Here is a 24752-nt window from a genome sequence, read left to right on the forward strand (position 1 = left end):
TAAATTTGATTGTGATAATTAGTACACAATATATACATATACGAAATCATCACATTGTATGCATTAAATATACACAATCCTTGTCAACTCAATATTTTTTAAAAAATTTTTAAAATGCCTAGGTCATAAGAATTCTGAGAATGGAATACAACAACATACATGAATGAACCTGCTACACAGAAGGTGCTAAATAGGTTTGTTTTATTTTATTTTGTTTCAACTCTGGCAGATGTAGACTTATTGGGAAAGAATATAGAATGCACTTGTGCACAAGGATTATCTATACGATTGTTAAATATCCTGCATACATGCCATGTCATTTCTGCTCCTCAGTCAATGGATAATAAAAGCAGAACCAGCCTTCTGGTGGTCACAAAACATTTTGACATGAGAAAGGCTGATCATGAGCAATCTGGCAATGTACATCCCAGAGCGTGCATGCCCTTTGACCCACAGCTACCATGATGTCATGTCTAGCAATTAGTCCTAAGGAGATGATCAGAGATGTGTAAAGAGATTTCATTCTAACAGCATCCTCTGTAGTGGTATATGTCAGGGGCTGGTAAGCCATGTCCAGAGGAGCAGGCTGCATCTAGTCCACCACCTGTTTTTGTAAAGTTTATCAGAACACAGTCATGCCCATTCATTTACAAATTGTGTATGGCTTCTTTCCCTGCAACAGCAGAGTTGAGTGTTGCAACAGAAACCTATGGCCTGCAGAGTTTAAAATATCTACCCTTTGGCCTTTTATAAAAAAAGTTTACTGATTCCTGGTGAGTATATTAAAAAGTTAGGAAAACCTAAATCTTCAAGAGTGGAGAATTAGAAAGTAAGACGTGTTGTATATAAGACAGACAGTTTGTGTGTGCGTTTATGTATGAACATATTATTTTGAAATAATGTTGTCGACATATGTTGCAGGTCTTAAAAATTGTTCAATATATAGTGTTAATCAAAAAATGGCAAATTGTAAAATGTAGACAGAGTGTGATTGTGTATCTTGTGCATACACCAACAGAAAAGGGTGCTAGGAAACCTGTGGACCAATATGCTAAGCGTGGCTCTTTTGATGGTGGTATCATGGATTTTTAAAAATCTTCTTGGTTTTCTGTAGATTCTGACTTTCCTGTAATGAGTATGAATAAGTATGTATTTCTTGAGAAATGTGAAAATAACTTTATCTTCCCAGATTTCTCATAATTGAAAATGTTGGAATAAATGGTCCTGGGACAGATCTTTCCATTGAGAAGGGCAGAAGGGAAACCCTGGGGATTCAGCTGGGTTTCTGTTGCATTTCTGGTAACACACAGTTGTGAAAGGCCAGTGTTGGCCATTCCCCAGGACAGTCTGGGGTAGAGGAGGTCAGGATTTAACTACTTGAGGGTCCGGGGAACAGATGTGGTGGCCACAGTCCTTCCTGACTCACTGTTTTCCCTTCCACAGTCCCCGTCTTCTCTTCACTGATGCACATAGATGCCTGACCAGAGGAGAGATTTAGTTTTCGTCCGAGGATTATCTGTTATGTTGCAGTTCTGAAATTCCCATAACGTTTAAGCTAGAACACAAGTGATTTCATTCTCTCCAATGTGTATGGCTTGATAGAAATATATTCTATTATGTAGCACCTTAAATCCAGATAAAACATAAGGAATTTCTATTGCATGTTTGTATGATCAATGTTAATAATATAAGAAAATCTAAAAAGAAGCTGTTTCCTATATTGCAGTATGAAATAAATATGCTGAATGATTTGTCTTGGGGGATGGAAAGGTATAAGACTGAGGAGGGTGCCTGTGGGGAACAGTGATAGGAATCCTTTCTTAAGGGTTGGGTTTTACATATGTCTTTTAAAATAGATGATATCATTAATAAATTATCTGTGGGCATCATGAAGAAAGTGTATAACGTACAACTTTATGAGCTTGACAGTTGGTGAAAACTTTTCTGTTTGAAATTTTATTTGGCCCTCCCCAAAGGAAATGTTTATTTATGAGCATTAGGATAGTTCCAGCAGTAATGCCTCAAAAGAACCAGGAGGTATAGTGTTGTCTAAAATGTGGACTCAGGAGCCAGACTGCCTGGCTGTGTAACTAGCCTTGTCACTTCCTAGATATGTGGCAAGTTAATTAACTTCTCAGTGTTCTTATCTGTAGAATGGGGATAATCCTAATATACATCTCAGGGTTATATTAAAAATTAAAAAGGTTAATTTTGTAGAGCACTTAGAATGATATCTGGCAAATAAAAGTGTTCATAAAAGTAAACCCTATAAAAGTGTTTACTCATTAAATACAATAATCTGAAACCATTAGTAATTTAAACATTTGTGGCTGACTTGGTAATATTTATGAAAATAAGTACTGTATTTATAATCTTTGACCTTATTTGACTCCTAGGAATTTATTGTCCAGCAAACATTTTCACAGGCAGACAAAAATATTACTATAAAATCATGTTTATTACACCAATCTGTGCAAAAGGAAAAAATAGACGATTAAAATGGCCATCAAAAGGAGTAATGATTAAATGAATGATAGTAAATCCATTCAATAGTGATCGTATTGTCCAAAAAGAATGAGGCATAGTCATGTGACGTGGGAAGATCCACGGCTAATGTTAAACGGTAAATGATATAAAACGTTATGCCCAATAAAATACTTTCTGTGAGAGAATATATGTTAATTTATGCGAGTGGCGCCAATGTGGAGGGTTGATGCTAATTTCATTATACCTCACAGACAGACCTGGGCTCTCCCACTCATTATCTATGTGGCCTGGGGTAAGTCATTTAACTGCTGTAAGCCTCAGCTTCTTCACCTGTCAGGCAGTGATACCCTGACTACTCTGCAGGGTAACTCTGAGATTTAAACGTGATCATCTCAGAATATGCCTGGCAAACAGTAGGAGCTCAGAACTTGATGTTTTTTTCCTACAGCAACTGCTGTAGGGGATAGCAGCTAATGCAAGAGGTTGGTAAATCCTTATATATATAGCAAATATTGTAGAAACATAACTACATGCTACTATTGTTTCAAACCCTCCCCCCACCCTCTTTTTCCCCCTGAGACAGAGTCTCACTCTGTTGCCCAGGCTGGAGCGCAGTGGCGCCGTCTCGGCTTGGCTCACTGCAACCTCTGACTCCTGGGTTCAAGCGATTCTTGTGCCTCAGTCTCCCAAGTAGCTGGGATTACAGGCATGTGCCACCATGCCCAGGTAATTTTTTTGGTATTTTTAATAGAGATGGGGTTTCTCCATGTTGGCCAGGCGGGTCTCCAGCTCCTGGCCTCAAGTGATCTGCCTGTCTCGGCCCCCCAAAATGCTGGGTCAAACCTCTTATATCCAGTAAAACAGCCTCACTGGGTCAATGGATATCATGTGGCTGCCTAACATTTTTACTTTATAAAAGGTCTTCCTGAGGCCATTTGAAAGTATGGATCAAAACACTTTATGAACAGGGCCACAGGTTTGCATGAGGCTTGTCAGTGGACCTCCAGGATGAAGACCAAAGTGACTGTGCAATTTCTAGTGGAATAATTTACACTGAAGGTCTTATTTATTTATCAAAAGACTGCTGTGAGGTAGGAATTCTTAACCCCCATTTGCAGAAACTGAGACTTTGCCTGACACCACAGAGCTAGGAAAAAGTGGGCATAAGATCCTCACCAAGTCTGACTTCCAAAAGAAGATTCAAAAAGAAGCGTCCTTGCTACCTGCCAAATCTCTGTAGAGCCAGCCATGTTCACACATGAAACAGGACAATGACAATAGCACCAGGAATAGCTACTCCTGGTCAGATGCCCTCATGAGCTCAACTCTGCGGGATGGGGACACCGGGCCCTGCTTAGGGGAAAGGAAGGGGGTTTGTCGAGGAAGCCCAGCCAGCCAAGCAACCGGAGATGGGAAAAACCTATTGGGAAGAACTTGCTTGCTCTAGCTGGGCTTTGCAAAGAACAGGAAAAGATGAGTCTGCACAGACAGAAATGGTCTAGAATGGCTGAATGTGTCATGTAGAAATTTTATGTTATGATTAATAGACTCGTGCCATTTCTTGGAACCACTTGCTTGTTTAATTCTAGTCTATCAAGTGATAATTTTGTTGATATTTAGAGGCTCCTCAGTTAATTTCTGTGGGATTTTTGGTTATATTTAATAAGGAAAATAATATGAAATGTCTAAGAAAAAAAGAAACAAAGTCAATTATTCCTGAGAATGTTTAAATTTATTGAAGTACACTTGTTAATTGTTAGTATAGAACCTACATTTCATGATAGAAAACCTTGGACTTGCCAGTTGTAGCTGCTGGAATGAGGTGTTTGTCCAGTACATCCAGAACGTCGCCACAGATTAGCTTTAGCTCAGTCTCAACCTGAAGAAATAAAAATAAATTTAAAAAAATCAGATCGTTGAAGTCTAGAAATTCTGTAAATTATTACACATTCTATCTACCTCTGTTTTTGTGGAAGAGAGCTTAGTGTCACAGAGAATTCATTTCCCTCTCCAAACTGCCTTCCTCCCTTTTGACACAAAAGCAGAGAAAAGCTGCCTGTCGGTTATCAAAAGTATCTTTTCCTTCCTGCCTGCAATTAAGTGCTACACACACACCACCCCCCACCCCAATACCCCCTCACAGTCCAACTGCAGAATCACCGATGACCGAAACTAAACACTGATGCTTCTTGGTAAGTGCTGGTCAATTACATGAATCTTTCACAAAGTAGCAACTATTGTGTCCATTTACTGGGGAAAACAGAAGCTAAGACATTTGCTCAAAGGTCATCCCCTTAAAAGAACGTAATAAGCAGAGCTAGGATTTGAAACCAGGCAGGGTGCAAGGGACAGAACAAAATTCAAACCCAGGCAGTTTGCCTTCAGTACTTACATTCCTAACAAGGTTCAACAGGCAATCCCTTTAGTGAAAGAGACCAAAAGCTAGTTAAGATACCAAAAATCTGTGGACCAAAGTAACAATTGCCACTCATTTATATTCATTTATAATGCTAAAAATGTGCACCACCTCTAAAGGCACATACCCAGTTTACTTCTTTTTTTTTTTCTTTTTTTTGAGAGGGAGTCTGGCTTTGTCACCCAGGCTGGAGTGCAGTGGCGTAATGTCAGCTCAGTGCAACCTCCACCTCCCGGGTTCATGTTATTCTCCTGCCTCAGCCTCCGGAGGAGCTGGGACCACAGGCGCCTGCCACCACGCCCAGCTAAGTTTTTGTATTTTTAGTAGAGACGGGGTTTCACTGTGTTAGCCAGGATGGTCTCGATCTCCTGACCTCGTGATCCACCTGCCTCGGCCTCCCAAAGTGCTGGGATTACAGGCATGAGCCACCACGCCAGGCCTATTTTCTGTTTTTTAGACAGTCTTCCCCTGTCACCCAGGCTGAAGTGCAGTGGCCCTATCTCAGCTCACTGCAGCCTCTGCCTTCCAGGTTCAAGCAGTTCTCATGCCTCAGGCCCCTGAGTAGCTGGGATTACAGGGGTGCGCCACTGTCTCGGGTTAATTTTTGTATTTTTAGTAGAGATGGGGTTTCACCATGTTGGCTAGGCTGGTCTTGAATTCCTGGCCTCAAGAAGTCCACCTACCTCGGCCTCCCAAAGTGCTGGATTATAGGTGTGGGCCACACGTGGCCCAACTCTACTATTTCAATGCAGCTCCTGTACCCTAGGTCATCACTGACTTCCCAGTTGCTGAATCCAGTTGTCTTTACTGAGTTGGTCCTTAATTTAACTTTCTTTTGCATTGAAGCTACTGACTGACCACAGCATTTTGAAACTCTGTTCCTCTTATTACTGTGATTCTACTTTCCTTATTTTTCATCTTATCTCTTAAGTCTGTGGCTTCTCAGACTTCCTCACAATTGATTTCTTATTTTAAAAATTCAAAAATTTAAACCTCCCGAGCAGTTCAAAAACCTTTGAAATTTTTTAAACTTTTCAGAGTTGCAAGAATAGTTCAGTGATCACCAGTTGTTACCATTTTGCCATATTTTCTTTGTCTGTGTGTCCCTCCCTTTCTACCTGCCCCCACATATATGTGTATCTATGAATATTGACGTTTTTTAACATTAATAAATTTTCTTCCTGTACAATTTGAGAGTTAACTGCAGATTTCATAGCACTTCACCCCTAATTTCTTCTATACATCTCCTAAGAATAAAGGCTTTTTTTTTTTTTTTTTTTTTTTTTTTTTTTGAGAAGGAGTGTCACTCTGTCACCCAGGCTGGAGTGCAGTGGCGCAATCTTGGCTGACTGCAACCTCCACCTCCTGGGTTCAAGCGATTCTCCTGCCTCACCCCCCAAGTAGCTGGGATTACAGGTGCCTGCTACCATGCCTGCCTAATTTTTGTAATTACAGTAGAGATGGGGTTTTGCCATGTTGGCCAGTCTGGTCTCAAACTCCTGACCTAACTAAGGTGATCCGCCCTCCTTGGCCTCCCAAAGCGTTGGGATTACAGACGTGAGAGTCCATTCTCAGCCTCTTTTTCCTTTTGTAATTAACAAGTGATCTATGGCATGATAGAAACAGTGTGAATATTCTGTCCCATAATAATCTTTACTTAATGGTTTCACCTGGATTGCTTCTTGCCCAAATCAAATATTACTATAGTGATTAGAAAATGGAGACTTTTCTATTTTTTCTGTATTTTTTCTATATGGTCATTCTTCTTTAAAGATTTTTTTATACTCCTTTTTTTTTTTTTTTTTTTTTTTTGAGACGAAGTCTCGCTTTTTCACCAGGCCAGAGTGCAGTGGTATGTTCTCAGCTCACTGCAACTTCCGCCTCCCAGGTTCAGGCGATCCTCCTGTCTCAGCCTCCAGAGTAGCTGGGACTACAGTCAATTTGCCACTGTGTCCAGCTAATTTTTTGTATTTTTAGTAGAGATGGGGTCTCACCACGTTGGCCAGGATGGTCTTGATCTCTTGACCCCGTGATCCAGCCACCTCGGCCTCCCAAAGTGCTGGGATTACAGGCGTGAGCCACCGCGCCTGGCCCTATACTCCCTTTTTAAATTTTTTTTTTTTTGAGGTGGAGGTTCACTCTGTTGCCCAGGCTGGAGTGCAATGATGTGGTCTTGGCTCACTGCAACCTCCGCCTCCCAGGTTCAAGCAATTCTTCTGCCTCAACCTCCTGAGTAGCTGGGATTACAGGTACATGCCACCACACTCGGCTGATTTTTGTATTTTTAGTAGGGATGTGGTTTCACTATGTTGGCCAGGCTGGCCTTGAACTCCTGACCTCATGATCTGCCGCCTCAGCCTCCTAAAATGCTGGGATTACAGGTGTGAGCCACTGCACCTGGCCCTTTTTTTTTTTTTTTTTTTTTTTTTTGAGACAGGGATTTCCTCTGTTGCCCAGACTTGAGTGCAGTGGTATGATCATGGCTCACCACAGCTTGGACACCAGGCTGCCTCAGCTCACTGCAACCTCTGCTTCCCGGGTTCCAGTGATTCTTATGCCTCAGCCTCTGGAGTAACTGGGAGTACAGGTGCTCACCACCATACCTGGCTAATTCTTGTATTTTTAGTAAAGACGAGGTTTCACCATGTTGGCCAGGCTGGTCTCAAACTCCTGGCCAACATGGTGATCCACCTGCCTTGGCTTCCCAAAGTCCACCTGCCTTGGCTTCCCAAAGTGCTTCATATTGTTAGCCCTAATTCTAGTCAAATTCCATAGCGTTCTTCTTCTTTATTTTTATTTTTTTATTTTTGAGACGGAGTCTTGATCTGTCCCCCAGGCTGGAGTGCAGTGGTGTGATCTCGGATCACTGCAGCCTCCACCTCCTGGGTTCAAGCAAATCTCTGTCTCCGCCTCCTGAGTAGCTGGGATGACAGATACCTGCCACCATGCCCAGCAAATTTTTGTATTTTTAGTAGACACAGGATTTCATCATCTTGGCCAGGCTGCTCTTGAACTCCTGACCTTGTGATCCACCCACCTCGGCCTCCCAAAGTGCTGGGATTACAAGCGTGAGCCACCGCGCCCGGCCACATTCTTCTTTCAGTTCATATTTGGATATCCTTTTTTTCTACAGTGAGAACTCTGGTAACAACATAAATAAATGCAGTCATTTGTTCAGTTGTACAATATATGCATAATGAAAATTATAATACCAATAGTATTTCCAGCTACAAACCTACTAAGTTTGATTTAATATTTCTTTGCAATTTTTTGTGTGCTTACATATGGGCCACTAAGGGTGTGCAGTCTAAAATTACTTAAGTATCTTTTTCTCACTGGGCACAGTGGCTCATGCCTGTAATCCCAGCACTTTGGGAGGCCAAGGTGGGCAGATCATGAGGTCAGGAGTTCAAAACCAGCCTGGCCAACATGGTGAAACCCTGTCTCTACTAAAAATACAAAAATTAGCTGGGCATGGTGGCGGGCGCCTGTAGTCCCAGCTACTTGGGAGGCTGAGGCAGGAGAATCACTTGAACCTGGGAGGCGGAGGTTGCAGTGAGCCGAGACCACGCCACTGCACTGCAGCCTGGGTGACAGAGTGAGACTCCATCTGAAAAAAAAAAAAATCTTTTTCTCTTATATCTTTTTTCTCTTTCTCTTTCTGTGGTAAAGTTATTGGTGTAATAGTCAATTAAATTTATGTATTCCTATTGTATTCAGTTGTACTTCCCACCCCTCATCCTTGTTGATTTTATTTTTGGAATATATTAATCATTACTATGGTTCAAAAGGCAAAATCTACATTTTATAATGCAGTAATATTTGATTTAGGAAAGAAAAAAATGGATGATAAAACCATTGAGGTTTTACTCAGAAGGTATACTGAAAAGTCTTATTTCTTGTCCTTCCCTTCCATTATCATTAGCTTTTAGTTTATCTTAGTTGTCTTCATTTTTGCAGGTATAAGCAGATACATATTATATATATATTCTCATTTCCCCTTTCTTGTACAAAAGATAGCATAGTATCCATGCTGTTGTACTTTTAAATACTCTTTTGTATCTTGTTTTTATAGAGATTTTTCTTATTTTTATAGCTTTGTTACATGTTGTGCAGATTCCATAGGTTTTGGGCCGATATCCTATGTCCCAGCATTTAGGCTGTTTCCAGTGTTTCACTTTCACAGATAATGTTGCAACCAATAACCTGTGTATTTGCTTTCCATATTACTTACGGAGATGTACCATCAGGGTAACTTCCTGGAACTTATACCTGGCATGTCTAAAACGGCATCATTTTCCCAAAACTTTTTCACTTTCATTTGCCAGTATTGAATGGCACCATTATCTGTCCTATTACTTATGCAGAAATAAAGGTATCATCATTTCCTCTCATATCTAGTTTGTCAGCAAATGCAAATTATGTATTCTTAGCCTTTGATTTTTTTCTACCTTCATTTTCTTATAGATCTTCTTAGTTGGTTTATTATACTAGCCTCCTAACTAGTCTCATTTCTTTCCTAATACTCCCTACTGCTACTAGACGTGTCTGTCGTAAAGCCAAATATTTGTTCATTTCACCCAGACCTTCCTTTGTCCAGACCTTCCATTTCCTGGCCTCTACCTACTTCTCTAGCCTAATCTCTAACCACTTCTAACCATACTGAACTACTTGTAGATTCCCCAGACATATCCTGTCCTATCAAGCCTCTTTTGCACTGGAATGCCTTTTTTTTTACCTTCTACATTTCTTTCTTTCTTTTCTTTTCTTTTTTTTTTTTTTTTTTACCATTTTTGTGGAGAATGGGGTCATGCTTGTTACCAGGCAGATCTCGAACTCCTAGGCTCAAGCGATCCTCCTGCCTCTGCCTACGTAAGTGCTGGGATTACAGACATGAACCACCACGTCCAGGCCACCTTTCATTTTAATACGTTTCAAGCAAGACTTTTTGCTAGGTTAGATGTAGTTCCCCTGTTTACCCTTACCATCCTGAGCTTGCCTACATTGACTTGTCTTTTTTTCCCTGAGACTTTGGGCTCCTGTGGACTTTTGGGCTCCTATGGACAGGGCATTCCTTCTATTCTGCTTTCTTGGCACAGCCTGGAGCATGGTAGACACTCAATAGTTTGTGAATATATGAATAAACTTCATCTGATTACAGATCTCTTTTTTAAAAAGTCTCTTTAGGTATTGATTTACATGTTCACTGCAAAAAATACAAACTGCACAGAGGCATATATAAAGTGAATGTTTTCCATCACCCCATCTCAGTTTCTAGTGGGAACTATGGTTAATAGTTCAATATTGGCAAGAAAAACACAAAATAGATTTTCCAGTTACTATAGAATAAAAATGTTCACTATTTTGTTCTTATAGATCATCTCTTTTCCTTTAGGCAATGATAGTAAGAAATGCTAAAGATACAGCTCATACAAAAGCAGAATGGAATATTCTGGAGGAAGTAAGGCATCCCTTCATTGTGGATTTAACTTATGCCTTTCAGACTGGTGGAAAACTCTACCTCATCCTTGAGTATCTCAGTGGTCAGTACACAGAGTTTGGTGTAATTATTTGCGTTTGCTCCAGAAACTGGTTCAAAATGTTATTTTTCAATGGAAAAATACTTTTTCCCGTTATGATCAAATAGTGCTTAAAATTGATGAGTACACTGAAGTACAAAATTCAGATGTGACCAAATGTTTCTACTGGCAGACAAATATGGAGGAAACTAAAGATTTGCTTCCCTCATCTATAAAATTGTATTTTAATTCCTTTGTAATCAGTCACTTAACAGAAAAACAAATACCTAAGTGATGCGGAGCCATCAAATTGTACTGGGGTAAGATACTGTAATTTAAATAATTGGGAGGATTATTTAACATACTGACTATTTTTGGAATTGAGTCTTTAAACAAGAGTTTTTAGTTTAATGTAGCCTTAGTGATGGGGTATATAGCTTATAATGGAAATCATCCACATTTGCCAGGGCCTACCACCTCGTAGGAACTTGTTGCTTCCATATCATTTCTAGATCACAGGTATCTATTTCTTTTTTTTTTTTTTAGATGGAGTTTTGCTCTTGTCGCACAGGCTGGAGTGCAATGGTGTGATCTTGGGTCACTGCAACCTCTGCCTCCTGGGGTTCAAGCGATTCTCCTGCCTCAGCCTCCTGAGTAGCTGGGATTACAGGCATATGCCACCATACCCGGCTAATTTTTGTATTTTTAGTAAAGATGGGGTTTCGCCATGTTGGTCAGGCTGGTCTCGAACTCCTGATCTCAAGTGATCCACCTGACTCAGTCTCCCAAGGTGCTGGGATTACAGGTGGAAGCCACTGCGCCCGGCCACAGGTATCTATTTCTAGCAAACACAGTTCAGTTCTCTGAGAAAGATTTTGCAGTAACATGTAACATGGAACAGAAAGGTGCAGAATGTAGCAACTTTTTTGTGAGTATTGCCATTGGAAAAACTTTTTTTTTTTTGAAGATGGAGTTTCACTCTTCTTGCCCAGGCTGGAGCACAGAGGAGTGATCTCAGCTCATCACAACCTCCGCCTCCCAGGTTCAAGCGATTCTCCTGCCTGGGCGTCCCATTTAGCTGGGATTACTGGCATGCGCCACCACACCAGGCTATGTTTTTGTATTTTTAGTAGAGCTGGGCTTTTACCATGTTGGCCAGGCTGGTCTTGAACTCCTGACCTCAGGGATCTGCCCGCCTTGGCCTTCCAAAGTGCTGGGATTACAGGTGTGAGCCTGTGCCCGCCCAGAAAAACTTTATTTTGACATAATTTCATACTTAAAAAGTTTTAAGAGTAGTATAAAGAATTCCTATGCCAGGCTCGGTGGCTCATGTCTATAATCCTAGCACTTTGGGAGGCCAAGGCAGGTGGATGATGACGTCAGGAGTTTGAGACCAGTCTGGCCAACATAGTGAAACTCTGTCTCTGCTAAAAATAGAAAAGTTAGCCGGGCATGGTGGTTTGCTCCTGTAATCCCAGCTACTCGGGAGGCTGAGGCAGGAGAATCGCTTGAACCTGGGAGGCGGAGGTTGTGGTGAGCAAAGATCGCACCACTACACTCCAACCTGGGCAACAGAGTGAGACTCAGTCACGAAAAAAAAAAAAGAATTCCTATATATCTCTCACCTGGATTCCCCAAATGTTACCATTTCACCACATTTATTTTGTTTTATCCTTCTATGTACGTGTATATATGTGTATACATATATACACGCATGCATACATAATTTTTTTGAACTGTTTAAGAGAGTGTTACAGACATGATTTCCCTTTACCCCTAAAATTTCAGTGTATGTTTTCTTTATTTTCTTTTTTTTTTGAGCTGGAGTATCACTCTGTCGCCCAGACTGGAGTGCAGTGGCGCAATTGCGGGCTCACTACAACCTCTGCCTGCCGAGTAGTTGGGATTACACGCATCCACCACCACGCCCGGCTAATTTTTGTATTTTTAGTAGAGATGGGGTTTCACCACGCTGACCAGGCTGGTCTCGAACTCCTGACCTTAGGTGATCTGCCCACCTCGGCCTCCCAAAGTGCTGGGATCACAGGTGTGAGCCACTGCGCCCAGCCTATTCAGTGTATATTTTCCAAAATCAAGGACAGTGTCTTACATAACTATACTAAAATGATCAGAAATAGGAAATTGACATTGATGCAATTATAACTCTCCTTAGTTTCCTTTAATCTGGAACATTTCCTCAATCTTTCTTTGACTTTCATGATGTTGACATTTTTGATTAGCCCACGCCAGTTAGTTTGTAGAATGCTTTGGGTTTAGCTGATGTTTCCTTAGTATTAGATTCAGTTTATGCAATTTTGGGAGGACCATTGAAGTGACATTGTGTCCTCCTTAATGCATCAGATCAAGAGGTACATGATATTTATATCTTTGTCCTATTACTTGTGATGTTAACTTCGGTCACATGTATAAGGTGGTGTCTGCCGATTTTTTCCCTGGTGACATTTTTGCCTTTGTAATTAATAAGTATCTTTTGAGGAGATACTTTGAGATTATTTAAATATCTTCCATCAAACTTTCAGGTTCAGTTTTGTTGTTGTTGTTGTTGTTGTTATTTTTTGAGACGGAGTCTCACTCTGTCACCCAGGCTGGAGTGCAGTGGTGGGATCTCAGCTCACTGCAACCTCTACCTCCCAGGTTCAAGTGATTCTCCTGCCTCAGCCTCCCGGGTAGCTGGAATTACAGGCAGGCACCACCACACCCAGCTAATTTTTTTAGTTTTAGTAGAGACGGGGTTTTGCCATGTTGGCCAGGCTGGTCTTGAACCCCTGACCTCAGGTGATCTGCCCACCTCGGCCTCCCAAAGTGCTGGGATTACAGGCATGAGCCACTGCGCCCGGCCCACATTCAGTTTTGACATCCATTGATTCTTGCCTGCAACAATTAGTTGTGATGTTTGCCAAGTAATTTTTCTTACTCTGTCATGCCTTCTTCATTTACTACTTGGCATTCTACTGTAATAAGGAACTTTCTCTTCTTCCGCATTTAAAAAATGTATGTGTTCATTTATTTATGTCATTGTGGACTTAGGGATTCTAATATCATTCAATGTGATATAACCCTTTATTATCATTATTTATTTTGATACTCAAATTGTGCCATGTTTTTTACTAGGACACTGCCAGGTTCATTCTGTTTATTTAAGGTTCTGAAAATATGAAATATGAGCATTCACTAAAATTAGGGAGGGTGATTTAATTGTAGACTATCATTTTTCTACTTATGCGTAAAATGTTAAAGAGTCTTTAATCAAGATTTTTTTTTTTAACCTCACGTCTGGAATCTACAAATATTTCAAAGTTTATAGATATAAAACCTGGAATTCCAAGCCAGTTCTAGTTTTTAAACATACGTGTATTACAGAAGAATAAGAATGCTACTAAAAATAGAATCCTGAGGACTTAGTTTTAAAACCTATAATTTTTAGGATTTGTTTTTCACTTTTAAGGGGCCGATGTCTTTTAATTATGGTTAGAAGGAAAGCACAAACTCTCTCATTAGAAGTGGGTTGGAAATAAATATTGTTTTATTGCTTTTTTATCTTTTTCTTTTCTTTTTTTTTTTTTTTTTTTTTGAGATGGAGTCTCGCTCAGTCGCCCAGGCTGGAGTGTGGTGGCGCGGTCTCAGCTCACTGCAAGCTCCGCCTCCCAGGTTCACGCCATTCTCCTGCCTCAGCCTCCCCAGTCGCTGGGACTACAGGCGCCCGCCACCACGCCCGGCTAATTTTTTGTATTTTTAGTAGAGACGGGGATTCACCGTGGTCTCAATCTCCTGACCTCGTGATCTGCCAGCCTCAGCCTCCCAAAGGCGTGAGCCACCGCGCCTGGCCATATTGTTTTATTTCTAACGTTTTTTCTTTTTCTTTACAGGAGGAGAACTATTTATGCAGTTAGAAAGAGAGGGAATATTTATGGAGGAGACTGCCTGATAAGTGAACTTTTTGTGGTTGCATAGATTCAGGTAATTACAAGCAAAGCCCCATTCCCACTGCGGGCAGCCACATGATTCAGTAAATTGATCTGGAGCCAGTCACTCACTCAGGACCTCACGGGGGAGAAGCAGTTTTGGGACTGGACAGCTATGGAGGTCACATTCCTTTGCCTTAGGCTTGAGTGGAACGCTCTTCCCACCAGTTGTTCCTAACAGAACCATTCTCATTGCTGCTTTCTTTCCTTGAATTGGTAAGCTGCCTGCCATGGCTGTGGGTGAGTGTGGTTTTCCAGTGAACCTTTATGTGTGGAACAATGGAAATGATCAGAAATCATCCCTTTTTTTTTAGGCTTTCTATTTCTCAAGGTGCAGTCTTAGGGAGGTGATAAGCCTGGGCATATCATCTGTGGATTGATTATATAGTCAGGATGGGATTTACCCTCCTATTTCTAAACATGTCATCTGCTTCAGATTAAAAATATGCACATCCTTTTGTGAAGCAACAATATTGGGTCACAATAAATCAGTTTATCCTACACATTAATTTAATAGAAAACAACACTTAAATGTTTTTTTTTTACCTTAATTACCAAAACTGCATTTCATTGTTTAATTTCAGGCCTTTTCTAACACAGAAGCTGCATTTAAGAGCCTTAGGGATGAAGTGCCCTTTTTTGGAGGAGGCTCACTGAGCCCTGTTGGAGGCTGTGTTTGTGGTCGTGCTGGCTGTGAAACTGCCTCAGTCCTCTAGGACACACCCTCTCCATCCTGGAGTAATCTGCAGGATTGCAACATTGTTATGCAGCCAGTATTGCAGTGCCTTGTGCTTTTCCAATCCAGACAGGGTTGATTCAGCCCTTTATTCTTTTGAGGTAGATAAATTCGAGTGTCACACAGTTTATGCAGGAGGGAGGGCAGATACTGTGGGCCTGAGCTGTCTATAAATCCGTAGCTGTATTAAGTAAGGGATGAGTGGGCTTCTAAGGGTCAGGTTATAAGATACCTTTTGAAATCAAGACGTGATCTCTGAGAATAACAAAGTTCCTATTTCCTATGGGATTTTAAAGTTGGGTGTGGATGGGAGAAATTTGCTTGAAATGAATGGCTATTAGCTTAATTCCTACACAGACAGAACAAAACATGACCAATGGCAGTTTAGCGTATTCTGGACATCTTTGCAATTTTAGCAGTATATTCTAATGGCAAAATAAAGCACTTTATAGTTTCACTAAAATGAGTGAAATATAAATGTCCCCATGCCTTTTGGCAGCATCCTATGCCATCTCTTTTTCCATCCCCCTACCCCACTAATTTGGTCTTTGGTGCATGTCTGTTTCTTTCCAGGAATTTTGCTCCATACATAAACTGCTTTGGATAGATTACACTCTTTTTAATTTTATTAAATCACTTTTGTTTCCAGCTTTCACTTGGCAGAAATCTCCATGGCTTTGGGACATTTACATCAAAAGGGGATCATCTACAGAGACCTGAAGCCGGAGAATATCACTCTTAATCACCAAGGTGGAGACATACCATAAACAATTCTATAGTAAATAATCATCTTAAAATCCTCCCACATAGGTCATGGCCATTTTCAAAGCCCCATACTCATCTCTCTATTTTTTATATTTCCTCCCTCAGAATTCATGGCATCATAGTACTTGCTGATATTTTAAGTCTTTAGGTAATTACGCTTGGTGAGAGTAAAAGAAGTTGAGGATAATAGTCACTCAACTGCCTTTTTTAGTTTAATCCTTACTCTTTATAGTTTTTCATGTTTTTGGAATGCTTACATCAAATGTTGTATAATGTTTTAGACTGTAAAAGTCAGTCTAAACATTAATTTTGGCTTGTTATTTAAATTGAAAAGTGAATCTCAATTATATAAGTTGAGTTTTAATAATGAAAATATGTAAATATTGGTTGGGCGCAGTGGCTCACACCTGTAATCCCAGCACTTTGGGAGGCTAAGGTGGGTGGATCACCTGAGGTCAGGAGTTGAAGACACCTGGCCAACATGGTGAAACCCCATCTCTACAAAAATACAAAAAAAGAAAAAATTAGCTGGGCATGATGGTGGGTGCCTGTAATCCCAGCTACTCAGGAGGCTGAGGTGGGAGAATCGCCTGAAGCCAGGAGGCGAAAGTTGCAGTGAGCCAAGATCGCGACATTGTACTCCAGCCTGTGCGACACAGCGAGACTGCGTCTCAAAAAAAAAAAAAAAAAAAGAAAAAAGAAAAAGAAAAAGAAAATATGTGTATTTTAGAAGCTATGCTTCTTACAGTAGGTTTTATTAATGCTGGAAAAAGGATTGAAATTGAACCAAAGTATTTGATAAAACTTTGGGAATATGATGTTTAGTACGCATCGGGTTACTCTTTTTTTTTTTTTTTTTTTGAGATGGGGGTCTCACTCTGTCATCAGGCTGGAATACAGTGGCATGATTACAGCTCACTGCAACCTCCACCTCTCAGGCTCAAGTGATCCTCCCACCCCAGCTCCTCAAGTAGCTGGGGCCACTGTAGCACACCACCACACCTGGCTAATTTTTGGTATTTTTTGTAGAAATGGGGTTTCATCATGTTGCCCAGGGTGGTCTCAAACTCCTGAGCTCAGTTGAGCTGCCTGACTTGGCTTCCCAAATTGCTGGGATCATAGGCATAACCCACCTCCCCCACTGCCAGAATCAGTTTATTCTTGCTGTTTGTTTGCAACAACAAACATAAACTTCAGAGAGACTGATAATCTGTACAACTATAGATATAGCTTAGTGAGCCTTGACTACAACTGCATGCTGCTACAGACAGCTCAACTTATGCTAACTTGGGCTGTGGGTAGACTTGGCAATTCGCTCATACCCCAAAGGAGCAACCAGCTGACCCAGGGTATCTAGAAGGTGGTAGCAGCTCTTAATCATTAGATGTCTACAGAATAATCCATGAGGTAGTTAATTGTTTCAAACTCTTAAAAAATGATGTATGAACAACCGAAGCTCATATAAACATTCCAGATTATACTCCTCCACCTACCTTTTTTTTTTTAAGGAGAAATGATATACTTAACTGAATATATCATAGGAATCAGTGTCTCTTCCTTCCTCTCATCAACACCTCCTCACTCCACAAAACCTGGATTCTGATCTGAATTCTAAGTCACAGGATAGAATAGGGGAGTGATAGAATAGTTAACTTCTTCTTTGATTTATAAGGTTGAGTGTATCAGATGGTTCTGTGAAAATAAAGGCCATACTTCCTCTGTATCACAGTGTAGTATATGTTTACATTTGAATCAATAGGTCATTGTGCCTTTTCTGTGAAATGAACCTCAAATACTAGAGTCTCTGAGGTTGTTGAACCACTTGTTATGACAGTCCAGTAAAGAAAGCTAAACTTGAACTGAAATGATCTTTGTATAAGGTGGTAAGTTTTTTACTTTCTGGATCAGCGATGATTGATTCGTACTATCTAGCAATTTTATTTCTTTCCCCGAATTAGTAGCATTGGGTAGAATGAGCTACCTTGTTATAGTGAGTTTCTGAGACCATTGTAAGAACTCTTCACAGTTCACTGTGATAAAAGCTATATATTTGAAGTACTATCTCACACCTTTGTTTAAAAGGTACAGAATATGTTTATTAGGGTCTGTGTACTTAAACTAGACTTCATAAAACAGTTTTATGAAAATCCTCTCTTCATAAAACAGGATTTTTCTTTTTCAGGATGGTCGAGGATTCTGTGTATACTTAAAGCTAGAGCCTTAAACAGGTTATTTCACTTTTTTCTCTATCTTTATTTTCTCTTTACTAGAGAGATTATGTTTGAGGCAAGAAAAGTTAAATGGAAGGATAGACTAAGGTGTTATATGGCCTGTTCAAACACTGCACATACTTGGAATTCTGAGAATAATCATGCTGTAATCTTTCATTGTAGGTCATATGAAACTAACAGACTTCGGACTACGCAAAGAATCTATTCATGATGGAACAGTCACACACACATTTTGTGGAACAATAGAATACATGTGAGCTGCATGTTAAACATAACTGGTTTGGGGGTAATAGCTAATTTTACCTGTTTTAAGGAATAGTATCTGTTTTCTGTAGCCTCATTGACTCTGTATTTTCTTTTAAATTCTAATTCAGATGATATGCAAATGGGTGCATTTTTAAGCATATTACTTTCCTTATTGTAGGGCCCCTGAAATCTTGATGAGAAGTGGCCACAATCGTGCTGTGGATTGATGGAGTTTGGGAGCATTAATGTATGACATGCTGACTGGAGCAGTAGGTGCACAGTTAAAAGCTGCATGTATTATGGTCTGTGCTGAGTCACTGTAGCGAGAGACCTATCCTGTGCTTTCTGAAAATGTTGCCAATGGAGTTTTCAAAGCCCAAAGATTCGTTATTAGCAGTTTAACACTAATAATGCTGTATGATTATATGGGATCTCATACTTTCCGAAACATTTTCATTTAAATGATCTATGTCATAGCAGGCCTGTGAAATAGATGTTGAACAGATAATGCCCTTATTTTATAAATGGAGAAATTGAAACATCACATAGTTCACTTATTATCACACAGCAAGTTAATGGTGGAAAACACAGGCTTCCTTCCAGGACACTGCTACTTCCCCTGTCCTGCTGCTTAAAAACTGCACGTCTGCCAGGCACCAGGGTGCATGCGTGTAGCCCAAGCTACTCAGGAGGCTGAGGTGGGAGGATCATTTGAGCTAAGGATTATTAATAGAATCTAGCCTTGACAACATAGCGAGACCCTGTCTCTAAAACAAAACAAAGGTCTTTAGCAGTTAGCCCATTTCACAGCATACATTTCTGATCTCCATGCATAACTAATGCAGGAAATGGATATTGTTATTTAAAATTTGTTTCATATATACTAATATTTTTCACTCCCTGCTAATATTTTTCACTTGTCTTCTACTCTCAGCCCCTATTTACTGGGGAGAATAGAAAGAAAACAATTGACAACATCCTCAAATGTAAACTCAATTTGCCTCCCTACCTCACACAAGAAGCCAGAGATCTGCTTAAAAAGGTAAGGTTCTTAAATGGTCACTGACACTGTAAGATTCAATGACTAGGATTTAACTAGATAGAATTTAATGTGTATTTTGAATAATATATATTGAACAAAAAAGTCTTTAAATTTTGAAGGCAAAGTACAGATTTGTTTAACGACTTTCTTTTCATATTCTTTTTTTTAATTCTTTTTTTTTTTTTTTTTTTGCGACAGAGTCTCACTCTGTTGCCCAGGCTAGAGTGCAGTGGTGCAATCTTGGCTCACTGCAACCTCAGTCCCCCAGGTTCAAGCGATTCTCCTGCCTCAGCCTCTCGAGTAGCTGGGATTACAGGTGCATGCCACCACGCCCGGCTAATTTTTGTATTTTTAATAGAGACAGGATTTCACCATGTTGGTCAGGCTGGTCTGGAACACCTGACCTCAGGTGATCCACCTGCCTTGGCCTCTCAAAGTGCTGGGATTACAGACCCTTAAACAATTATTCAGCAGTAATTAGTAAACTATATTTTCTTTTCTTTTCTTTTTTTTCTGAGATGGAGTCTTACTCCGTCATCCAGGATGGAGTGCAATGGCATGATCTTGGCTCACTGCAACCTCCGCCTCCCAGGTTCAAGTGATTCTCCTGCCTCAGTCTCCCTAGTAGCTGGGATTACAGGCATGCCCTACCATGCCTGGCTAATTTTTGTATTTTTAGTAGAGAAGGGGTTTCACCATGTTGGCCAGGCTGGTCTTGAACTCCCAACCTCAGGTGATCCACCTGCCTCAGCCTCCCAAAGTGCTAGGATTACAGGCATGAGCCACCGTGCCCAGCCAATAAACTATATTTTCTCAAGGCAAAGTGGACAAGCAAAGTCTAAAAAGGAAAAAAATCAGTTTGACTAAGGTTCTTTATCCTCTTTAAAGCTGCTGAAAAGAAATGCTGCTTCTCATCTGTGAGCTGGTCCTGGGGACGCTGGAGAAGTTCAAGTAGAGATTGGCATCTTTGGTGTTTTGTGGGGAAGATAATGCTAGTTTTATGTATTTCTGAGGGTTATATGTAGTTGCTTATAAGTTTAGCTTATTTTTTGACTTGTAACTTCAAAAAGGTGATTAATTTATCAATCCAGCAAAGTCTATTCCCCTCAACTTTTCTTTCTGCTTTTTTTCCCTAGGCTCATCCATTCTTTAGACACATTAACTGGGAAGAACTTCTGGCTCAAAAGGTGGAGCCCCCTTTTAAACCCCTGTTGGTAAGTATACATGAAAGCTCATAATTGGGTGCAGTGGCTCACGCCCGTAATCCCCAAACTTTAAAGGGCCGAGGTGGGAGGATTGTTTGAAGCCAGGAGTTCAAGACCAGCATAGGCAACGTAACAGGACTCCATCTCTACAAAACATTTAAAAGTTAGCTGGGTGTGGTGGCTTGTGCATGTAAGTCCCAGCTACTTGCGAGGCTGAGGCAGGAAGATCACTTGAGATTTTTTTAGAATAAGAAAAATCTCGGCCGGGCGCAGTGGCTCAGGCCTGTAATCCCAGCACTTTGGGAGGCCGAGGCGGGCGGATCACAAGGTCAGGAGATCGAGACCATCCTGGCTAACACGGTGAAATCCCGTCTCTACTAAAAATACAAAACATTAGCCGGGCCCGTTGGCGGGCGCCTGTGGTCCCAGCTACTCGGGAGGCTGAGGCAGGAGAATGGCGTGAACCCGGGAGGCGGAGCTTGCAGTGAGCCGAGATAGCGCCACTGCACTCCAGCCTGGGCGACAGAGCAAGACTCTGTCTCAAAAAAAAAAAAAAGAAAAGAAAAATCTCAGAGCAGACAGAAACATTATTTTTATTAGCAGTTCAAAGATCTCTGGTTTATCCTCTCTTCAGCATCTTTGTTTTTATTTTTTATTTATTTTATTTTATTTATTTATTTTTTCTGTCTAAATATTATCAGTATATGTGTCTCTTTGTATTTTAAACATTTTAAAATGCAAAGATCAGTTTAACTCATGGGATGTGCAGAACCAGGAGGTGGCTTGGATTTGGCCTGTGGGCTGTAGTTTGCTGATCCCCGGGCTATCTGAAAACTAATAAAAATCAGTATTCAGGCTGAGTGCAGTGGAAGCCTGTTACCCAGGCTGGCGTACAGTGGTGCAATCTTGGCTCACTGCAACCTACTGCTCCTGGGTTCAAGCAATTCTTCTGCCTCAGCCTCCTGAGTAGCTGGGACTACAGGCATGCACAATCATGCCCGGCTAATTTTTGTATTTTTGGTAGAGATGTGGTTTCACCATGTTGGCCAGGCTGGTCTGGAACTCCTGACCTCAAGTGATCTGCTTGCCTCAGCCTCCCAAAGTGCTGGGATTACAGGCGTGAGCCACCGCACCCAGCCGACTTCTTCATTCCTTCTCTATGACCCAGCTCTGACCCCCACTTTTTGGTGCTCCCTCAGTCTGCCCTACAGCCTACCCTACATCTTTGATATGGTTTGGCTGTGTCCCCACCCAAAGCTCATCTTGAATTGTAGCTCCCATAATTCCCACATGTTGTAAGAGGGACCCAGTGGGAGATAATTGAATCATGGAGGTGGTTTCCCCCATACTGTTAGTGAATACATCTCATGAGATCTGATGGTTTTATAAGGGGAAACCCCTTTCACTTGGCTCTCATTCTCTCTTGCCTCCCACCATGTAAGATGTGCCTTTGCTCCTCTTTCACCTTCTGCCATAATTGTGAGGCCTCCCCAGCCATGTGGAACTGAGTCCATTAATCCTTTTTAAAATAATTTACCCAGTCTCAGGTATGTCTTTATTAGCAGTGTGAAAACACAAATACAATCTTTCTCTTCCCATGGAGGCTAAGCAGAGGGTAAGCCCCACTCACCCTTAGACAGAGGGCAGTAATTCAGAGGCCACTAAGGATGTAGGAAGAGACTTGAGGGACTTTGTCTTCTTAGAATCCCCAGAATTGCTTCTACATGCATGGGCCTTATTATTTTTATGCTATTTATGATGCCGCTAGTCCAGAAAGGGCCCCTTAGAGACCTTACATAGTATAAAGACTCAGATTGGATAATGCCAGAGCAGTTTATTCTGGATAAGAGTTTTTAGGATCAAGATCTTCTGGTTAAAAGTTAGCCTGTGGACATTTCCAAAATTGAATAATTAAAATAAGGCTATTTCTTCCAGGCTTGTAATTCCAAGGATGAAGAACAACCAGGGCTTGGGGATGGGTGAAGAATCTTCTGAAGAAGTGACCTGGCTACTCTTATAAAGGTCTGTGCTTCCGCCTGCACGGTCATCACTGCTGTTGACATAAAATACAGAATTTATCATGAGCCATTCCCTGCTTAAACACCTACCATGGTGCCCCATTCGAATCCAAGCAGGGTGTTTAAGGTGCTTCAGACTCTGTCTTGATCCTCCTCTTGCAGATTACTCCCTGCCACTACCCTATGGGGAGTCTCTTGCCACATCCTCCATGCTCTAAATCTCTATGGCTTTGGCTCATCCAGGGTGATGTGACTGTTGCTTCCTCTGCCTGGCTTGTCCTCTTCTCTCTGTTAACTCCTGCTCTTTGTCAAGATCTAGCTCAGATTATTATTTCCTCTCTGAAGACTCTTCTTGGTAAAGTTGCTGGCTCTGCACTGCTTCTTCAGATCTTTGTGCCCTTGTTACATGCTTTTTAATTTGTTTTATGGCTCTATCTCCCTAACTAGACTGAAAGCACTTGAGGATGGTGACCTTTTCATAGTCTTCTTGTTATTTAGGCACTTAACACATAGCAGCTGCCCCATGATTGCTGGTCTCTTTTCTTTCTCTCCTCGCCAACCACCCACCCTGTTGTCAGACTGAAATAAGCCCAAAAGTCCATGGAAGTTGGACAGCTGTATTGACAACTGAGCTATGTCCAGGATCAAGCTATCTCTTCTTAAATGCTTAGCATGCTTCTAAGCATGGTTCAGGGAAGCTAGGACAACAGAAGAGTTCAGATAAGGTGGCCAGAAGTCCTGGAATAGTCAAAACAATTCCTGCTTCCCTGTGGTTATCCTAAGGAAGACCAATGTGTCATTTTCCCCTGGGAGCATCTCAGGGGCTGGCTTTTACTTGTTTCAGGAACAACTTTGCACACATGACCACAGCCATTGCTTTGGCATCTCTTTCCCCTAGACAGGATTTGTTTCCTGGGCACATGTTGACACAAATACCATAGGTTCCTTTTGGCAGGTCCAGGAAGGCACCTATTTCAAAAGGTTGTTTTAGGAATGAAATTGGATACTGTTCAAGTTCCAACCACATTGTGACCTCATCCACTACTACCCACCTACCAGGTCCTCACATGTGAACTCTCCCTGCACTCATGATTGCCCTGCCACACGAGTGTTGGTTGGAGTATTGTTTAGAAGCAAATCAGCCTTCAGTGTGTACCATGGGCAGCTATTAGGCATGAAAATCTGCCAGCTGCCCTATAATTTCTATGAACAAAGGGATCCCTACAACAAGGGAAAGATGGATTCCCACAGAAAAAGACTAGGCAAAGGCATTTGGTCCATTTGTATTGTAAGGCCTAAAACTTCAAGAGCTGCCTTAAAGTGCTTTCAAGTGCTCACAGGGTCCAAAGGTCTAACCCTGAGTTCTCCTGCTCTTTGAATGTGCTCCCCCCTCCACCACCCAGTGGGAGAGGCTCCCCACCTGGCTAGTTCCTCTATTATCAGATCAGCTGCACCCACCCAGTTCTTAACCTATGAGTCTCAAGTCCCTGTCAGCCCACAAAAAAAGCTAATCACATCTTCCTGCAGGAGTACTTTTAATGGCAAAAACCACGATTACCCTTGCACCATCCTAATGCAAAGCCTGCCTTCCACAGCCTCTGCTGGTTCACCCTGCTCCCAAGTGGAACCTCTGTGGGTCACTGCATGGCATGCAGTATCCTCCTCCCTCAGGCTGTGAGTATAGGTGACACTAATTCTATGTGCTATTCATCTCATCTCTTCAGTGTCAGGTGTCATGGGTTCAGCCATCTCATACTATTTAAAGTGGGGGACCTGTCCTTCACTGATGGAGTGAACAGGTGATCAGAGAACCATCCCACCAAGAGAAAGACCCTCTTGAGGCCCTCCATCTCTGCATGTCAGGTTCACAGTAAGTCTTAACGGTGCCAAACATAAGCCCTTATGCCGCTCTTCTCTTCTCTTATCACCTTTGCACCCTTCTCCAACCCACACACATACATGCACTGGGCCCCTGACTTCCCTCTTCCTAGCTTCTCTTTCTGCTATTAACTGGCAGTTGCTGCCTAAACTCGCCAATCACCTTGAGAGTTGTGAGAGGATAGCCCGGCAGCCTGTAGCTGTATGCTGGGGGTGGGGAGGGCTG

At 41.4% G+C, this 24752-nt stretch overlaps 1 pseudogene; it reads left to right on the forward strand.

The window, feature by feature from the left end:
• Positions 1-14635: 14635 nt before the first annotated feature.
• On the forward strand, positions 14636-22652 carry LOC115934591 (ribosomal protein S6 kinase beta-1-like; annotated as a pseudogene).
• Positions 22653-24752: the final 2100 nt, after the last annotated feature.

Source organism: Gorilla gorilla, chromosome 4, assembly GCF_029281585.2.
Source record: "Gorilla gorilla gorilla isolate KB3781 chromosome 4, NHGRI_mGorGor1-v2.1_pri, whole genome shotgun sequence".
Taxonomy (NCBI): domain Eukaryota; kingdom Metazoa; phylum Chordata; class Mammalia; order Primates; family Hominidae; genus Gorilla; species Gorilla gorilla.